At 49.9% G+C, this 17,410-nt stretch overlaps 1 long non-coding RNA gene across 1 annotated transcript; it reads left to right on the top strand.

Annotated features, from left to right (window-relative positions):
• Positions 1–993: 993 nt before the first annotated feature.
• Positions 994–16,897, top strand: LOC140422784 (uncharacterized). Its single transcript, XR_011947605.1, has 3 exons — positions 994–1,140; positions 10,264–10,315; positions 16,392–16,897. It is a non-coding gene; the product is annotated as an uncharacterized lncRNA (long non-coding RNA).
• Positions 16,898–17,410: the final 513 nt, after the last annotated feature.

Here is a 17,410-nt window from a genome sequence, read left to right on the forward strand (position 1 = left end):
CTTTAGTAAACCGTCAAAAGTTCTATTTACCTGGAATATTATGGTGGCTGATCAAGTGGACACTGAGGAAATTCCCACCATAGATCCATAGATCGTAAATTCCTGCATTTGAATCATGTGATAATCTACAGGATCCCAATATATTGTCATTTCCCCATCCATGAATTCAGTTGAAATGTATTTTATTTTAATAACAAGGTTTAATTACTGTGGGATCAATTAATGTTCAGGAAAATATTTTTCCACAAATTATCATTCTGAAGCCTCGTGAACAGATTACTAAACGCTTGTTGCTTTCCGTTTGTAGGGTGGGCCAATCTTTCCACACTAAATCACTCCCTTTATTCATCCCAGACCCATAGCCAAGGGAACTGTGTGATTCCAATTTGTTAAAATGATTTTTTTAAACTCGTGGCTCTTGTGGTGACACAGCAATGAACGTTCTCTGGAACATACAAGCTGAGAAATATGTAGCAGAATTCAAAAGTTGTAGGGATTTCCTGTACTCAGAGGTCTTCAAATTTAAGTCTGTCAAAGCATTAAATTCCCAGGAATACAAGCTAAAAAATGCAGGAGTTAAGAGTAAGAATAATTCAGATTGAATTTTTTCAACTAAAGGTTGAATATGGTAATAACTGAGGAATATTAATGAGTTAACAGAGAATTTGGCACAATTTTAGAGAGGGGTTGGGTTGAGCAATATGCTTGATCCATGAAGAAGGAATAGTTTTTTTTCAGTGTTGTCATCTTTTCTCGTTCGTAATAAAATTCTATGTGATAGATGAGAGCCTAAAGTTTCTGCAATCCTTTTGGGCAGTAGTATTGTCAGGGAGCAGATAATCTACTCCCAAATTTTTATTTCCCAACCTGGGTCACCTTCTAGCCATGTTTCTGTAATGGTAATATGAAACATGAGCTCGTAACTTCACCTCCAGCCAACGACTTAAGTCGCCGGTCCACCGCACATGCGTGGCGTGACAACTCAGATGTGTGGGGGTATGGGCATTCGCACTGGAAGCGTGCAACGTTGAAACTTCTGGCCATTTAGTTTTATCCTGCTTGAAGCACTGCGCTGAGCTGGAGCTGCTGAATGAAAAATCCAAGGACAGCGCTAACTTTGACCACTTGCTCTGATGTTAGGTGGGTTTTTACACCCTTTTATTTGCACTTTTATTTTTTGGTCTAGCAGAGGCAGGAGATGTCGGGAGCCATTTGTTTGGTGGGTTCATGTTTTATATTATGTGTGTTAAGCGTTTATAAATATGTTTAAAATGCAAATAAATTGAAAGGAAGATATTATTTTTAATTTTTTTAAACTTTGGTTTGTCAAGAGGCTGTTAATTCCATTAAAAAGGTACTTTACCCACAAAACATGGGAGCCATTCACCTGGTTGCTCCGGGATCTGTTTGTGGGCAGTAACTAAGTAACCAGGGACAAAGATAAAGTAGCCAAGACGCAAAGGAAAGAGGGGGAAGGCCCGGGGAAACAAGAAAGCAGAGCCAAACCCAGCGGGAGAGGGGGGGGGGGGGGGGGCAGCAGGGAAGCGGGGAGGGGTGGGGGGGGGGGGGAACAATGGAAGAGAACCAGGAGTGAGAAAAGAGAGGGGAACCCAAGCTGGAAAGGAAGCACGGGAACATAACGGCCACAACGAATGCAGCAAGGCGGAAAGAAAACAAAAGAACAAAATGAAGAAACGGTCTAAAGTCTAAACTCATGTAAATAAACAACAAAAAATGACCGCAAGGTAAATAACATTAGGGGCACCACCCAGTTCCCCCCCACCCCCCCGCTTGCAAAAGTCTTTATCATCCTGTGTGTATTTGTGCTATGTATAACAAACACCCAATAAAAATGTTTTTTTTAAAAAGGGTACTTTACTGTATAAAGTGAGTTTGGAGTCACAGAAAATGAAAGAAAGATTATTTTTAAACTTTGGTTTGTCATGAGGCTGTTAATTTCATTAAAGGAACTATAATGGATAGAATGCAGTAATCACTCGCTAACAAGTGTGATTGTCCAATTAAGATACTACGTATTACTGGTCACGGGTTCTGTGGTCCTTGTGTGGCTGATGAGTGATGAGCTCGATCCTGGAGCCGCATCTTCAATAACTTATTTGGCAGGAGTTTCCAAAAGGTGTGATCTGTCCTTGGATGCTAGGTCGCAGGTATTCCTTTCAGGCTTCCTCTTGCTGTTGGGTGTTCTCGAAGATTGTAACCCTCCAGTCAAAAGGTTCCTCCAAGTACGTCGCTTCTGAGCAAAGGTCTCAAAGGCATTGACTTCTATGTCAAGTGTCTAAGTGTCTTCGAAGAGCTTTCTTTGTTCTCCTCTTATTCGGGATGCTTCTTGAGCTGGATGAAGAAGGTTTGCTTTGGCAGTTGGGACTCTGACATCCTAAGCATATGGGCAGCCCAACTTGGTTTCAGATGATCATGGCCTTGATACTAGTGCTATTGACTCCTTGAAAGACATTAATGTTAATGTTACCTGTCCACCCAGCTAATTCAGAGCTAAAGTATTGGATTTTGCGATGTATTTTAAGCTGTATTAAGAGTCTCCTTGATGTAATATTCACCCTTACAAGCCTCAGTGATTACTTCAAATGCTTTAACAAAGTTTAGTGCCTTAGTTGACATATGCAAGCCTCCTGTAAGCTAATGTGAACTATTTCTCTGTATTTTGGAAAGATAGACTGAAAGGAAAGGGAGGAGATGCAGATTTGCTGATGAAGAAAGGGATCAGTGCTGTAATGAGAAACGATATAAGCACTGGAGATCAAGATGTGGAATCGGTCTGGGTAGAAATAAGAAATAGCAAAGAGAAGAAGTCCCTGGTGGGAGTAATCTCTAGGTTCCCAAACAGTAGTTCTGCAGTGGGGCACAGTATAAACCAGGGCATACTGGGGGGCTAGGTGGGGTATAAGAGCCCGTGCCACCCCAGCAGCCTTCATTCTGTACCTGAGCTGCTGGGGGAAACATCTAGCTTATTAAAGCCTTCAGTTGGACTACAACCTCGCTTTAGTGGTCATTGATCGTGCATCAATTTAATAAGCTAGATTTAAAAGGATGGAGCTCCGAATCAAGCCGGAGTGTCTGCAACTCAGCCCCCACGTGGTGAACTCAGCGGCAATCTTCAAGCACTGGCTGGCGTGTTTTAAACGGTATTTCGGAACAGCCGAAAACACACCCACGGGAGAACAGAAAATGCAAGTCCTGCACTTGAGGGTGAGCCCGGAGATTTACATCCTCATTGAGGAAGCGGAAGACTTCGGTGCAGCAATAGAGCTGCTAAAAGGACATTATATTCGCCCGGTAAACCAGGTCTACGCCCGACATCTGCTAGCAACGAGGCGACAAATCCCCGGGGAATTGCTGGAAGAATTCTACCATGCACTCCTGGTGTTGGGGAGAAACTGCAGCTGCCCGCAAATTTCGGTGAGCTAACACACAGAACTCTTGGTCCGGGACGCTTTCGTGGCAGGTATGCTCCCAAATCCGCCAGCGATTGCTGGAAAAAGACACTCTAGATGTCAAGGAGGCATGGGCCCTTGCAGGCTCCCTGGATGTGGCCTCCAGAAACGCCCGCGCTTACGTTCCTGACCGCGCAACAGCCCTCTGGGCAGCATTGAACCCCTCCGCAGCCGACCCCGAGACATCCCCCATCCCCCCCCACAAGCTTGTGCTGCAAGGCGGCCTGGCAACCCAGGGGGGATCCGCTGCTACTTTTGCGGGCAGGTCAAGCACCCCCACCTGCGCTGCCCGGCCCGCGCATCCACCTGCAAGGGATGCGGTAAAAAGAGCCATTTTGTGGTGGTATGCCAGGCCCATGCGGTTGCCGCGGTCTCGGGCGGCGAATGCGGATCGCCACCACAAACCTCTCCACGGTCCCCGTGCGGCCAGCGGGCGCTGCCATCTTCCTACTCCAGGGCCACATGCGGCCCCCGGGCGCCGCCATCTTGTCCCGCGGACGCCACGTTAGATGGACGGGCGCCGCCATTTTGTGCACCCCCAGCCATGTGCGACCAATGGGAGTCGCCATCTTGGATGGACCCCCAGGACCCCAGCTCGGCTGACCACGCACTGCCCAAAGAGAACACTCAACTGCTGCGATTTGCCTCAGTGACTCTGGATCAGTCCCGGCCTCGAACACTCTCAACTGCTACAACGACTGTACTTATCAACGGGCACGAGACATCCTGCTTAATCGACTCTGGGAGCACGGAGAGCTTCATATACCCAGACACGGTAAGGCGCTGTTCTCTCCTCGCCCACCCCGTTAATCAAAAAATTTCCCTGGCCTCCGGTTCCCACTCAGTAAAGATAAAGGGGTTGTGTGTAGCAAACCTTACAGTCCAGGGACGGGGGTTTCAAAATTACCGGCTCTACGTCCTTCCCCACCTCTGCGCGGCCACACTCCTAGGTTTAGACTTCCAGTGTAATCTCCAAAGTCTAACTTTCAAATTCGGCCGCCCTATACCCCCCTCACTGTCTGCGGCCTCGCAACCCTTAAGGTCGCTCCGCCTTCCCTGTTTGCGAACCTCACCCCGGATTGTGAACCCGTCGCCACCAGGAGCAGACGGTACAGTGCCCAGGATCGGATCTTTATTAGGTCAGAGGTCCAAAGGCTACTGAGGGAAGGGGGTCATTGAAGCTAGCAACAGTCCCTGGAGAGCTGACATAGTGGTGGTAAAGACTGGGGAGAAGCATAGGATGGTCATCGACTACAGTCAGACCATCAACAGGTTTACGCAGCTGGATCCAACCTGGTAAACAGGATCGCGCATTACAAGGTCTTCTCCACGGTGGATCTTAAGTCCGCCTCCCACCAGTTCCCCGTCCGCACTAGTGACCGCAAATACACTGCCTTCGAGGCAGATGGGCGGCTCTATCACTTCTTAAGGGTTCCCTTTGGTGTCACCAACAGGGTCTCGGTCTTCCAGCGCGAGATGGACCGAATGGTTGACCGGTACGGTTTACGGGCAACATTCCCGTATCTCGATAATGTCACCATCTGTGACCACGACCAGCAGGACCACGACACCAACCTCCGAAAATTCCTCCAGACCGCAAAGATCCTTAACCTTACATACAACGAGGATAAATGATTGTTTAGCACCGACCGCCTAGCCATCCTCGGCTACGTAGTGCGAAATGGAGTTATAGGACCCGACCCTGAGCGCATGCGCCCCCTTATGGAGTTCCCCCTCCCTCACTGCTCCAAGGCCCTGAAGCGCTGCCTCGGGTTTTTGAGTTACTACGCCCAGTGGGTCCCCAACTATGCGGACAAGGCCCGTCCCCTGATCCAATCCACAGCTATTCCCCTGTCGATAGAGGCCCGCCAGGCGTTCAGCCGCATCAAAACGGACATTGCAAAGGCCACGATGCACGCCATCGATGAGTCCCTCCCCTTCCAGGTCGAGAACGACGCGTCTGATGTAGCTCTGGCGGCCAAGGGGGCAGGTCTGTGGCCTTCTTCTCACGTACCCTCCATGCCTCCGAAATCCGCCACTCCTCAGTCGAAAAGGAGGCCCAGGCCACAGTAGAAGCTGTGCGACATTGGAGGCATTACCTGGCTGGCAGGAGATTCACTCTCCTCACTGACCAACGGTCGGTTGCTTTCATGTTCGATAATGCACAGCTGGGCAAGATAAAATACGATAAGATCTTGCGGTGGAGGATCGAACTCTCCACCTACAACTACGAGATCTTGTATCGTCCTGGGAAGCTAAACGAGCCTCCTGATGCCCTGTCCCGCGGCACATGTGCCACCGCACAAGTGGACTGCCTCCGAGCCCTCCACGAGGACCTCTGCCACCCGGGGGTCACTCACTTTTTCCACTTTATCAAGACCCACAACCTGCCCTACTCCATCGAGGAGGTCAGGACAGCCACCAGGGACTGCCAAATCTGCGCGGAGTGCAAACCACACTTCTACCGGCCAGAGAAAGCGCACCTGATAAATGCTTCCCATCCCTTTGAATGCCTCAGCATGGACTTCAAAGGCCCCCTCCCCTCCACCGACCGCAACACGTACTTCCTGAACGTGATTGACGAGTACTCCCGGTTCCCATTCGCCATCCCCTGCCCCGACATGACCGCAACCACCATCATCAAGGCCCTCCATAGCATCTTTGCACTGTTCGAGTTCCCCGCCTAGATACATAGTGATAGCGGGTCCTCCTTTATGAGCGACAAACTGCGTCAATTCCTGCTCAGCAAGGGCATCGCCTCGAGCAGGATGACCAGTTACAACCCCCGGGGTAATGGACAGGTAGAGAGGGAGAACGGAACGGTCTGGAAGACCGTCCTATTGGCCTTATGGTCCAGGAATCTCCCAGTCTCCCGCTGGCAGGAAGTCCTCCAGGATGCCCTCCACTCCATCCGGTCACTGCTTTGTACCACAACCAACCAGACACCTCACGAACGTCTCGTCTTCCCCAGGAAGTCCTCCTCTGGGACCTCGCTCCCGACCTGGCTGGCAGCTCTCGGACCCATCCTGCTCCGAAAACACGTGCGGGCGCACAAGTCGGACCCGCTGGTCGAGAGGGTCCATCTTCTCCACGCTAACCCCCAGTACGCCTACGTGGCGTACCCCGACAGCCGACAAGATACGGTCTCCTTACGAGACCTGGCGCCCGCCGGAGCCCCACGCACATCCTAGCCACCAGTCCCACCCTCCCCGCCACCAGGGCACCTTACAGGAGGATCAGTCCTTCCGCCGGCCCTGTCTAAGCCCCCCCACCCACCGACGCATCCCACAGGTGCTCCCTTCCCAGGTCAACCGTTTTCCCCACCAGCGTCGTCAAGGGGTGTCGAAGCTGCCACAGAGACCGAGGCCACGCTCCCGGACTCACAGACGCCCGAGCCTCCACCGGAGTCACCACCGAAGCTCCGACGATTTCAGAGGACGACCAGGGCCCCCGATCGACTGATTGCTTCATTTTAAATTGTAAATTTAAATCATAAATTGTAAATAGTTAATAAATTGTAAATAGTTACAAAATGCTGTACAGAGGTATTACGGTGCCTCAATAACTAATTCTACCACGTTGCCATGTTTGTAGTATCAGGCCACCACCCCCACCGGACTCTTTTTTAACAGGGGGTGAATGTGGTAGTCTGTGTAGAGGTATTACGGTACCTGGTAATGCTGGAACACCATTGGTAGATATTGTATGCTTCCTATTGGTCAAGCTGTATGGTAGCTTCGCCCTGCTAGGCGGGGTATAAGAGCCCGTGCTGCCCCAGCAGCCTTCATTCTGTACCTGAGCTGCTGGGGGAAACATCTAGCTTATTAAAGCCTTCAGTTGGACTACAACCTCGCTTTAGTGGTCATTGATCATGCATGGCGGGGGGGGGGGGGGGGGGCGGGGGGGGGGGGGGGGCTATAATCAGCAGGTTTGAAGATGGCACCCCAAAATTGGTTGTGTGGTAAATAGGGAAGAGGAAAGCCTTGGATTACAGGACGATACAGATGGGCTGGTCAGATGGGCAGAAAAGTGGCAAATGAAAATTAAGCCTGAAAAATGTGAGGTGATGCATTTGGGGAGGACTAGCAAGGTAATACACAATGAACGGTAGGACGCTAGGAAGCACAGGGGACCGTAGGCGCATGTCCAAAGATCCCTGAAGGGAGATTGTCAGGTAGATAAGTTGGTTTAGAAGCCATATGGGTTACTTGCCTTTGTTAGCCGAGATGAGCAGGGAGGCTATGATGGAGTCATATACAATGCTCGTTAGGGCACAGCAGCAGTACTGTCTGCAGCTCTGGTTGCCACAGTACAGGAAGGATGCAGAGGAGATTCCACAGGATGTTACCTGGGCTGGAGTGTTTCAGCTATGAAGGGCTGGATTCTCCAGTTGCCGACGCTGAAATCGCATTCGGCAAATGACCGGAGAATCAAAGTTTACAACCGAATCAGGACATTGCCTGAGGCCTGCCCCCCCCCCCCAACTCCGCCCCCGACCGGACGGGTTCCCGATGGCGTGGGTTTCTCATGGTCTCACCTGTTGGGAGCTCGGTGTGACGTCTGTGGACTCAGTCCAGTGCCGCCACAGTCAGGGGAGGGCCGATCCACAGGTGGGTGGGGGGGGGGGCATTATTCGGGGCTGGGGGCACTGTAAGTGGGTAGTCCAGGGCACGCGAGCCGGCTGAAGGGGGGGACTATTTTGTGGGCTGGGTCCGCGAGCGGCGTCCGCCATGAAGCATGGCCACAGACCTGGCAATTCTCCGGGACGTCTCGGCAGCTAGAGCCCGGTGCTCTACGCTGCCATCCTGCTAGCCCCCAGTAAAACGGGGAATCAGGAGCCGTTTTGCACCACTTTTGTACCGTTCCCACGCCGGCGTGGTGACATAGCCCCAGAATCGGAGAATCCAGCCCGAAGAGAGGCTGGTTAGGCTGGGGTGTTTTCCTTCAGGCAGAGAAGGCTGAGGGGAGGCCTGATTGAGGTGTACAAAAATATGCGGGTGGATAGGAAGAAATGGGTCAATAACCAGGGGGGGATTTGAGGTCACAGGCAGGAGACTTAGAGGGGATTTGAGAAACAACTTTTCACCCAAAGGGTGGTGGAAATCTGGAACTCGCTGTCTGAAAGGGTGTAGAGGCAGGAACCCGCACAACATTTAAGAAGCATTTAGATGAGCACTTGAACTACCATTGCATACAAGATGGCAGACCAAGTGCTGGAAAATGAGATTATGATATAGGTGCTTGACGGCTGGCAGAAACACAATGCGTTAAAGGCCCTCCCTCTGTGCTGTAAAGCTCCATGACTCAGGACATGTGTTCCTTTATATCACAGTCTGTGTGGTTTTGTATCCAGTCCCATATTTACCCTTTCTATACCAGACCCCTATACTACAGGAGAGGGGCCTACCGATCACGTAGAGAACTAGGCTGATGTTCCAGTGAATGGAGACAGGCCCTCTAACTGCTGGCCTTGGCATCTGTTCTCCTCTGTTCCCTCCTAGAGCCACAACTCCGGCCTGTCCTCGACTCTGGAAGATGAAAATTCCATGTAAATGTACAAGTCAAGAACGCAATGTGTGGAAATGGCCCGACTTGTGCCTGCCAACCCGTAGGAGGAAATCATGACCTATGAATTCTGTATTGTTGAGGTACTGGGAAAAAGGAAGTTAGCATGTGAAGCAGTGGGAATGCGGGAAGAAGAAACATTGTGCAAATTGTAAATTTGGATGTTTGTTCATTCATGTCTTCCAGTAGATTATCATAGAATTTACAGTGCAGAAGGAGGCCATTCGGCCCATCGAGTCTCCACCGGCTCTTGGAAAGAGCACCCTACCCAAGGTCAACACCTCCACCCTATCCCCATAACCCAGTAACCCCACCCAACACTAAGGGCAATTTTGGACACTAAGGACAATTTATCATGGCCAATCCACCTAACCTGCACATCTTTGGACTGTAGGAGGAAACCGGAGCACCCGGAGGAAATCCACGCACACACGGGGAGGATGTGCAGACTCCGCACAGACAGTGACCCATGCCGTAATCGAACCTGGGACCCTGGAGCTGTGAAGCAATTGTGCTATCCACAATGCTACCGTGCTACAATGTTAAAAATCGTAGTAAAAGGAATACACAGAATCGATTGCTACTCCATAAATCATAGGATTTTACTAAATAAGCTGCAGCAAAGCTCTATGATTCTCAAACAGTTAATAATTTGCTTAGCATGGGCCTGTCCTGAAGATGTGGGCACTGATCCAAGAGTTTTGTTTCAATGCCCTCACCATTTTTGTTTCAATATGTTTACTGACTAGATTATGCAAACAAGGAAATCGTTAGTGGTTCTCTAGATGTTTCTGTTTTTCTTTCAAGATCGGTGAACACCACAAACAGCAGAGCAGGAGCAGCAGATTATTTATTTATTCTTCCCATCCTCTTGGGTGGTGTAGTATCCTCACCCCTGCTCAACAAATCAGAAGTAACAGCACATACTTAAACTCTTGGAGAAACATTCAGATAGTGAAGAGGCTCTCATTTGGGGAAGACAAAATCAGCATGACTCCAGTCTTAACTGCATGTTCTTTGGAATAAATGTCATGGCAGCTGTATCATAAGATCATCATACGATAAATCCATTCATGGCACTTGAGTTGTTCCATCATTAAATCCTTTTCCAGAATTCACTTGGCCTGTTTTGATGTACCTAGCCCCCACCAAAGTCAATTGCATTTAGTACTCTAGTCCAGGGAGGGAACATTTTGAGCTAGGTTTGTTGCATCTAACTATTTTTCAGTGACCCCTGCTGGAAGTGTGTGGATCTCAGAGTCAAGAGAGGATGGATTATGGTGAGATGTTAATTTCTTGTTGTACAATAGTGCACCTTTATTTTTTTCTCTTTAAATTAGAACAGATAGATCTTCCTTATATTGTCACCTTTGATTTATCCCTTTCCACTGACTGTAAATCACATTTTATTAATTATCATAGAATTCATAGAATTCATAGAATTTACAGTGCAGAAGGAGGCCATTCGGCCCATCGAGTCTGCACAAACAGTGACCCAAGCCGGAATCGAACCTGGGACCCTGGAGCTGTGAAGCAATTGTGCTATCCACAATGCCACCGTGCTGTTACTAATGATAGTAACATTGCAACTAAATCCACAGATTATGGTGAAAAACAAGAATAATTGTAACCAACAAGCACACTGTTATTTCACTTAAAGGGTCATGAAGGTATGCCATTTAACCTCTCTTGTCTTCCACCTTGTCACAGATCTTCATTTTTTAAAATCTTTCCTCCCCTTGTACTCGCTTAGAGCCTGTTACATCTCTAACTTTCCATTTGTGATAAAAGCTCGTCAATCTGAAATGTTAGCTTTCTTTTGTCTTGCTCCACAGATTCTGTTTGAATATTTTCAACAAATTTTCATTTCATGAGGGCACAATTATCACATATTTCTACTTCTCAAGTGCTTTTTCCTCCTTTTTATTAATTTTATTTTGTTTGATATCTTCACACACTTCTTTTCCCACCTTTGGGAAATAGTGGAGAAACGTTGGAAGAATTAGCAGACTGGTTGTCAGTTGAACCTCATTATGAACACCCCGCCTTTGGCCAACAAGTCCTGAATTGGGACTTAAACCTAGAAGCTCAGGCTCAGAAGTAAAGACACTACTGAGCCTCAATACCGCCATGATTTTCGGAGTCATTACCACCATTCCAGATCTTTCAATATGTCTCTCCCTCCATTGCCAATCATTCACTTTCTTCACATTCTCATTTCTGAAGCCTTTATTGATATATCACTCCAGTTAAAAATGTCGACCGTGTCCACCCTTCAAACGCCAATTCCTCAGGTCCCATGGCGACTCTGTTGTCTTTCCCAGTTAACCAATATCCTCAATGTAATCATTCCTGGGTATTTATTTTTCTCTGTATGATTATCCTCCACCCCAGTCCTGCTCTTTATTCTCTGTATAAAGTTGCCAGACATGCACAAACCAGGAAGCACAACTTGACCATACTTCGAGCAAACGGGGTAGAGGGTGGAATAAATTGGAGCAGAACAGAGATCAGTCAACTTCCGTTGTATTCAATATGAAGGAAATTGAACTTCTGCCTAACACTAACAATTTGGGAACTTCATCACCGTGGGACAGCACGGGAGCACAAGTGGGTAGCACTGTGGCTTCACAGCGCCAGGGTCCCAGGTTCAATTCCCCGCTGGGTCACTGTCAGTGCGGAGTCTGCATGTTCTCCCCGTGTCTGTATGGGTTTCCTCCGGGTGCTCCGGTTTCCTCCCACAGTCCAAAGACGTGCAGGTTAGGTGGATTGGCCATGCTAAATTGCCCTTAGTGTCCAAAAAGGTTAGGAGGGGTCATTGGGTTACAGGGATAAGGTGGAAGTGAGGGCTTAAGTGTGTCAGTGCAGACGCGATGGGCCGAATGGCCTCCTTCTGCACTGTATGTTCTATGTTCCACAGGACTTCTTTCCAAATTGTCCCTGGCAACTACATCTGCTGACTGCATTTTGGGGCTTCAAGATCCATGGGTGAAGAAAAGGCTGATTGTAAGTGCAAACTAATGTTGGATCTTTTTCTTCAGCCACTCTAACATATAAAATAAGAGCAAGAGGAGACCTTTCGGCCCATTGATCCTGCTCCGCCATTCATTATGATCACGGTTGATCATCCACCACAATGGCCTGTTCCTGCCTTCCCCCATATAGTCCTGGACTCCCCCCACCATCAGGACCATCCTTCCTGCATCTACCTTGTCTAGTCCTGTTAGAATTTTATAGATTTCTTTGAGATTCCCCCACTTCTTCTGAACTCCAATGAATATAATCCTAACCGCTTCAATCTCTTCTCACCTATCAGTCCCACCATCCCAGGAATCAGTCTGGTAAACCTTCACTGCCCTCCTTCCAGAGCAAGAACATACTTCCTCAGAAAAGGAGACCAAAACTGCACACAATATTCCAAGTGTGGTCTCACCAAGGCACTGAATAAATACAGCAAGACATCCCTGCTCCTGTACTCAAATTCTCTCGCTCTGAAGGCCAACATACCATTTGCCCTCTTTACCACCTGCTGCACCTGCATGCTTATCTTCAGTGACTGGTGTACAAGGATGCCCAGGGCTCATTACACATTCTCGCAATTTATAGCCATTCAGGTAACATCCATTTTTGCTACCAAAGTGGATGTTCTCACATTTATCCATATTATATTGCATCTGCCATGCATTTACCCACTCACCCAGCTTTTCCAAATCACACTGAAGCATCTCTGCATCCTCCTCACAGCTCACCCTCCCACCCTTGCCCTACAATGGGCACACATACCTGTTTGGATTCTCAAAATGCCCACTGTTCTCGGAATTTGGAAAGTGCTCACAAGTAGCATGACATTGGTGGTCACACTCTGCTGCTGGGAACACAGGATTTCCTTCTCCTGTCATGCTATAAGAATCATACTTTTCCAGTGCATTTAACCCTACATCTCAATCTCTTTGTGTGTCTGGCTGCATTTAAATCTCTCAGCATGCTACTCCTTTTTTCCCAGTCATGCAGTGTGTTTATTCCTTCATTAAAAGTAATCTATGTTTTATAGAATCATAGAATTTACAGTGCAGAAGGAGGCCATTTGGCCCATCGAGTCTGCACCGGCTCTTAGAAAGAGCACCCTACCCAAGCCCACACCTCCACCCTATCCCCATAACCCAGTAACCCCACCCAACACTAAGGGCAATTTTGGACACTAAGGGCAATTTAGCATAGCCAATCCACCTAACCCGCACATCTTTGGACTGTGGGAGGAAACCAGAGCACCCGGAGGAAACCCACACACACACAGGGAGAACGTGCAGACTCCGCACAGACAGTGACCCAAGCCGGGAATCGAACCTGGGACCCTGGAGCTGTGAAGCAATTGTGCTAACCACAATGCTACCGTGCTGCTAATGAAATTTTTCCTTCTTATCCTCTTACAGATATTTTATACATCAACTGTACCAATGGTGCACTTCATTCTTTTACAGGATTCAATTTGGCATCTTCATTTACATAGCACTTTTGGCAGACTGAAGAGTCTAAATTGGATAGACCTGGGCATGTTGAGGGGCCTTGTAGCAGCAGCCAATAGTATCCCACACTCAACACCACTTTATGCATCATCACCAACTTTAAGCAACTCTTCCAAACCCCTAGACTGCCACAAACTCAGTAAGAAGTCTTACAACACCAGGTTAAAGTCCAACAGGTTTGTTTCGATGTCACTAGCTTTCGGAGCGCTGCTCCTTCCTCAGGTGAATGAAGAGGTATGTTCCAGAAACATATAGAGAGACAGATTCAAAGATGCCAGATAATGCTTGGAATACGAGCATTAGCAGGTGATTAAATCTTTACTGAGTCTGTAAAGATTTAATCACCTGCTAATGCTCTTATTCCAAGCATTGTCTGGCATCTTTGAATCTGTCTCTATACATGTTTCTGGAACATACCTCTTCATTCACCTGAGGAAGGAGCAGCGCTCCGAAAGCTAATGGCATCGAAACAAATCTGTTGGACTTTAACCTGGTGTTGTAAGACTTCTTACTGTGCTCACCCCAGTCCAACGCCGGCATCTCCACATCATGTCCACAAACTCAAGCAGAGCTAAAAGGTAATGAACAACTGGCCTGTAATTTGGATGATGATACCTTTAAATAGCACTTCTGGGAGGTGGGGCTCCTTCATGCTGCTAATGCAGCTCAACTGTCCATGTATAAGAGGGCATTAACTAGAGTGACACGGTCAAAAATGACACCACTGCTGCCTTAGAAAGTTGGACACTGACTTGTGTCACATTCTGCCTACTCTTAATATTTCCAGCGCATGCTTGTAATGCCTTCATCTAGATGATGTTCTGTATGGATTGCCCTGGAAATAGGCAGAGGTGTTATTTTGCTTCTAAATTGGCACCCATAGTGATGAAACTACTTGCGCTACTGGGCTGAATGCTATGGCCTAAGTATCCCAAGACAGTGCATGGAAGGAAATGTTGTAGGAGAAGAATTGGCGATTATGACTGACAGTATGGTAAATGAGGTGGATTTTGAGGAGACTTTTGATGATGAAGAGCAAATAAAGTGGGAGGGTGCTAGAAATGGCTGAAGTGTGACAATGCAGAGGATAAAATAAAAGTTCAAGGGACATTAATTGAGTGAAAAGCTAATTTAACGAATTTGAGAACAAATGCCCCAATCAGGAACAGAGATCTAGGGCGAAATTCTCCGTTATCGGCGGAAAGTGCGCCGAAAAACGGCGCAAATCCCACTTGCGTCACGTCATAAAAATGGATCGATAGTCTCTGGCCCGAAATGGGCTAGCAGCGACGTAACAGGATCCGCGCTTGCGCAGTGGTTCACGCCGTGCAGCGTCATACGCACTGCACGGCGTGACGGCTCATAAGGCCGCGCTGCTCCCCCCCACCCGACCGGAACACCCGACTGCAACACCCGACTGGATGGCTGGCCGTCGCTCAGCCCCGAGGTTCGAGTCACGCGATGCGGAGGCGCTCCTGGACGCGGTGGAGCAGAGGAGGGACGCCCTGTATCCCGGGCACGGCCGCAGAGTTGCCCCACGCCACAGCCGGCGTCTGTGGAGGGAAGTGGCAGAGGCCGTCACCGCTGTGGCCCTGACACCACGGACAGGCACCCAGTGCCACAAGAAGGTGAACGACCTCGTCAGAACAGGCAGGGTGAGCCTCCCCATATCCCCCCTCCCCATAACACCCCCTCCCCCATAACCCCCTCTCCCCCATATCCCCCCTCCCCATAGCCCCCCTCCCCATATCCCCCCCTCCCCCATATCCCCCCTCCCCATATCCCCCATATCCCCCCTCCCCCATATCCCCCCTCCCCCATATCCCCCATATCCCCACTCCCCCATATACCCCATATCCCCCCTCCCCCATATCCCCCCTCCCCCATATCCCCCATATCCCCCTCCCCATATCCCCCCTCCCCCATTTCCCCCCTCCCCCATATCCCCCCTCCCCCATATCCCCCATATCCCCCCTCCCCATATCCCCTCTCCCCCATATCCCCCATATCCCCCTCCCCCATATCCCCCCTCCCCCATATCCCCCCTCCCCCATATCCCCCCTCCCCCATATCCCCATATCCCCCCTCCCCCATATCCCCCTCCCCCATATCCCCCTCCCCATATCCCCCCTCCCCCATATCCCCCCTCCCCCATATCCCCCCTCCACATATCCCCCATATCCCCCCTCCCCCATATCCCCCCTCCCCCATATACCCCATATCCCCCCTCCCCCATATCCCCCATATCCCCCCTCCCCCATAATCCCCCCTCCCCCATATCCCCCCTCCCCCATATCCCCCCTCCCCCATATCCCCCATATCCCCCCTCCCCCATATCCCCCCTCCCCCATATCCCCCATATCCCCCCCTCCCCCATATCCCCCCTCCCCCATATCCCCCCTCCCCCATATCCCCCCTCCCTCATATCCCCCCTCCCCCATATCCCCAAGTGAATCCAGCCCTAACCTTAACCTCTGCAATGCACGCGCAACCGATGGCGTGCATTCATATACCTGCCTAACACTGTTGCCTTTTACCCCTGCCACTACCCCCCCCCCCCCCACAGGGAAGCGCGCACACAACAATAGGGAGCATGTGAGGACTTGAGGAGGGCCCGCTGATGAGAGGCCACTGACCGTACACGAGGAAAGGGCCCTGGAACTGGCTGGCGGACCTGAGGACCGGGAGGTTGCTGATGCAGAGGTCGGGGGCCCACCAGCAAGTGAGCCACCGCCAGCCCGTCCCCATATCCCCCCTCCCCTATATCCCCCTCCCCCGTATCACCTGATCACTGCCTGATGTCTAACCATGCATGCTTCATTGTGTATCGCAGGACCAAACGTCCAGGCACCCATCCCCGCAGATGCACACCGCCCGCAGGATGCCCCTCGGAGACCATGGGAGACGGAGAGACCTGGACCCTCCAGCATGCAACGCCCGCAGGATGCCCCTCGGAGACCACGGGAGACGGAGAGACCCGGACCCTCCAGCATGCGACGCCCGCAGGATGCCCCTCGGAGACCACGGGAGACGGAGAGACCCGGACCCTCCAGCATGCGACGCCCGCAGGATGCCCCTCGGAGACCACGGGAGACGGAGAGACCCGGACCCTCCAGCATGCGACGCCCGCAGGATTCCCCTCGCACACCACGGGAGACGGAGAGACCTGGAGCAACAGGGAGACGACACCCCCGTCACGTGCGGGAGCGACCACCCAGCGATGAGGGTGGCAGCCACAGGCCCCCGTCACATCCGAGCCAGGACACCACTACCCAGTGTGGTGTTGGGTGCTCTGGTGCACAGATGAGCCAACACAGTTGTATGTGGTACAACTCTATTTTATTTTAACTCTTATAATACAGTTCGTTCTGGATACTCTGCACGTGCTGTCTCCCTGAGTGTGTCGTGTAGTAGATCTGTCCTGGTCCTCCTCTGCAGCTAATACTGACCACCGGGGGTCGTGTCTGTGCTTTTATATCTTTCTGTCATTGGTTGTGGTGTTGTGTGTTCTGATTTGTCTGTTGGTGTGTCTATCATGATGTGTGTGTTTGAATATCATGACATCCCCCCTTTTTACAAAGATATGTGCCTACGTGGTTATAAATATAATTGTGTCGTGAGTGCATCTAAGAGTGTGTGTGTGTGTTGTGTACAGCGTGTGTATATGACGTAACTATTTACATGGGGCGATGTCGGGTGCGTCACACTAACAAGGTTGTACCATAACAAAACATGGATGCGAGAAAAAAAAAACTTGAACAGTGGTCCGGTCAGACGATATCTGGAACAATAAACAACAACAGGTTATAATACAGAAGTGTTTGACTTTTTGAACGTATGAACAGCGTTATA

This window comes from Scyliorhinus torazame, chromosome 5, assembly GCF_047496885.1.
Source record: "Scyliorhinus torazame isolate Kashiwa2021f chromosome 5, sScyTor2.1, whole genome shotgun sequence".
NCBI lineage: Eukaryota > Metazoa > Chordata > Chondrichthyes > Carcharhiniformes > Scyliorhinidae > Scyliorhinus > Scyliorhinus torazame.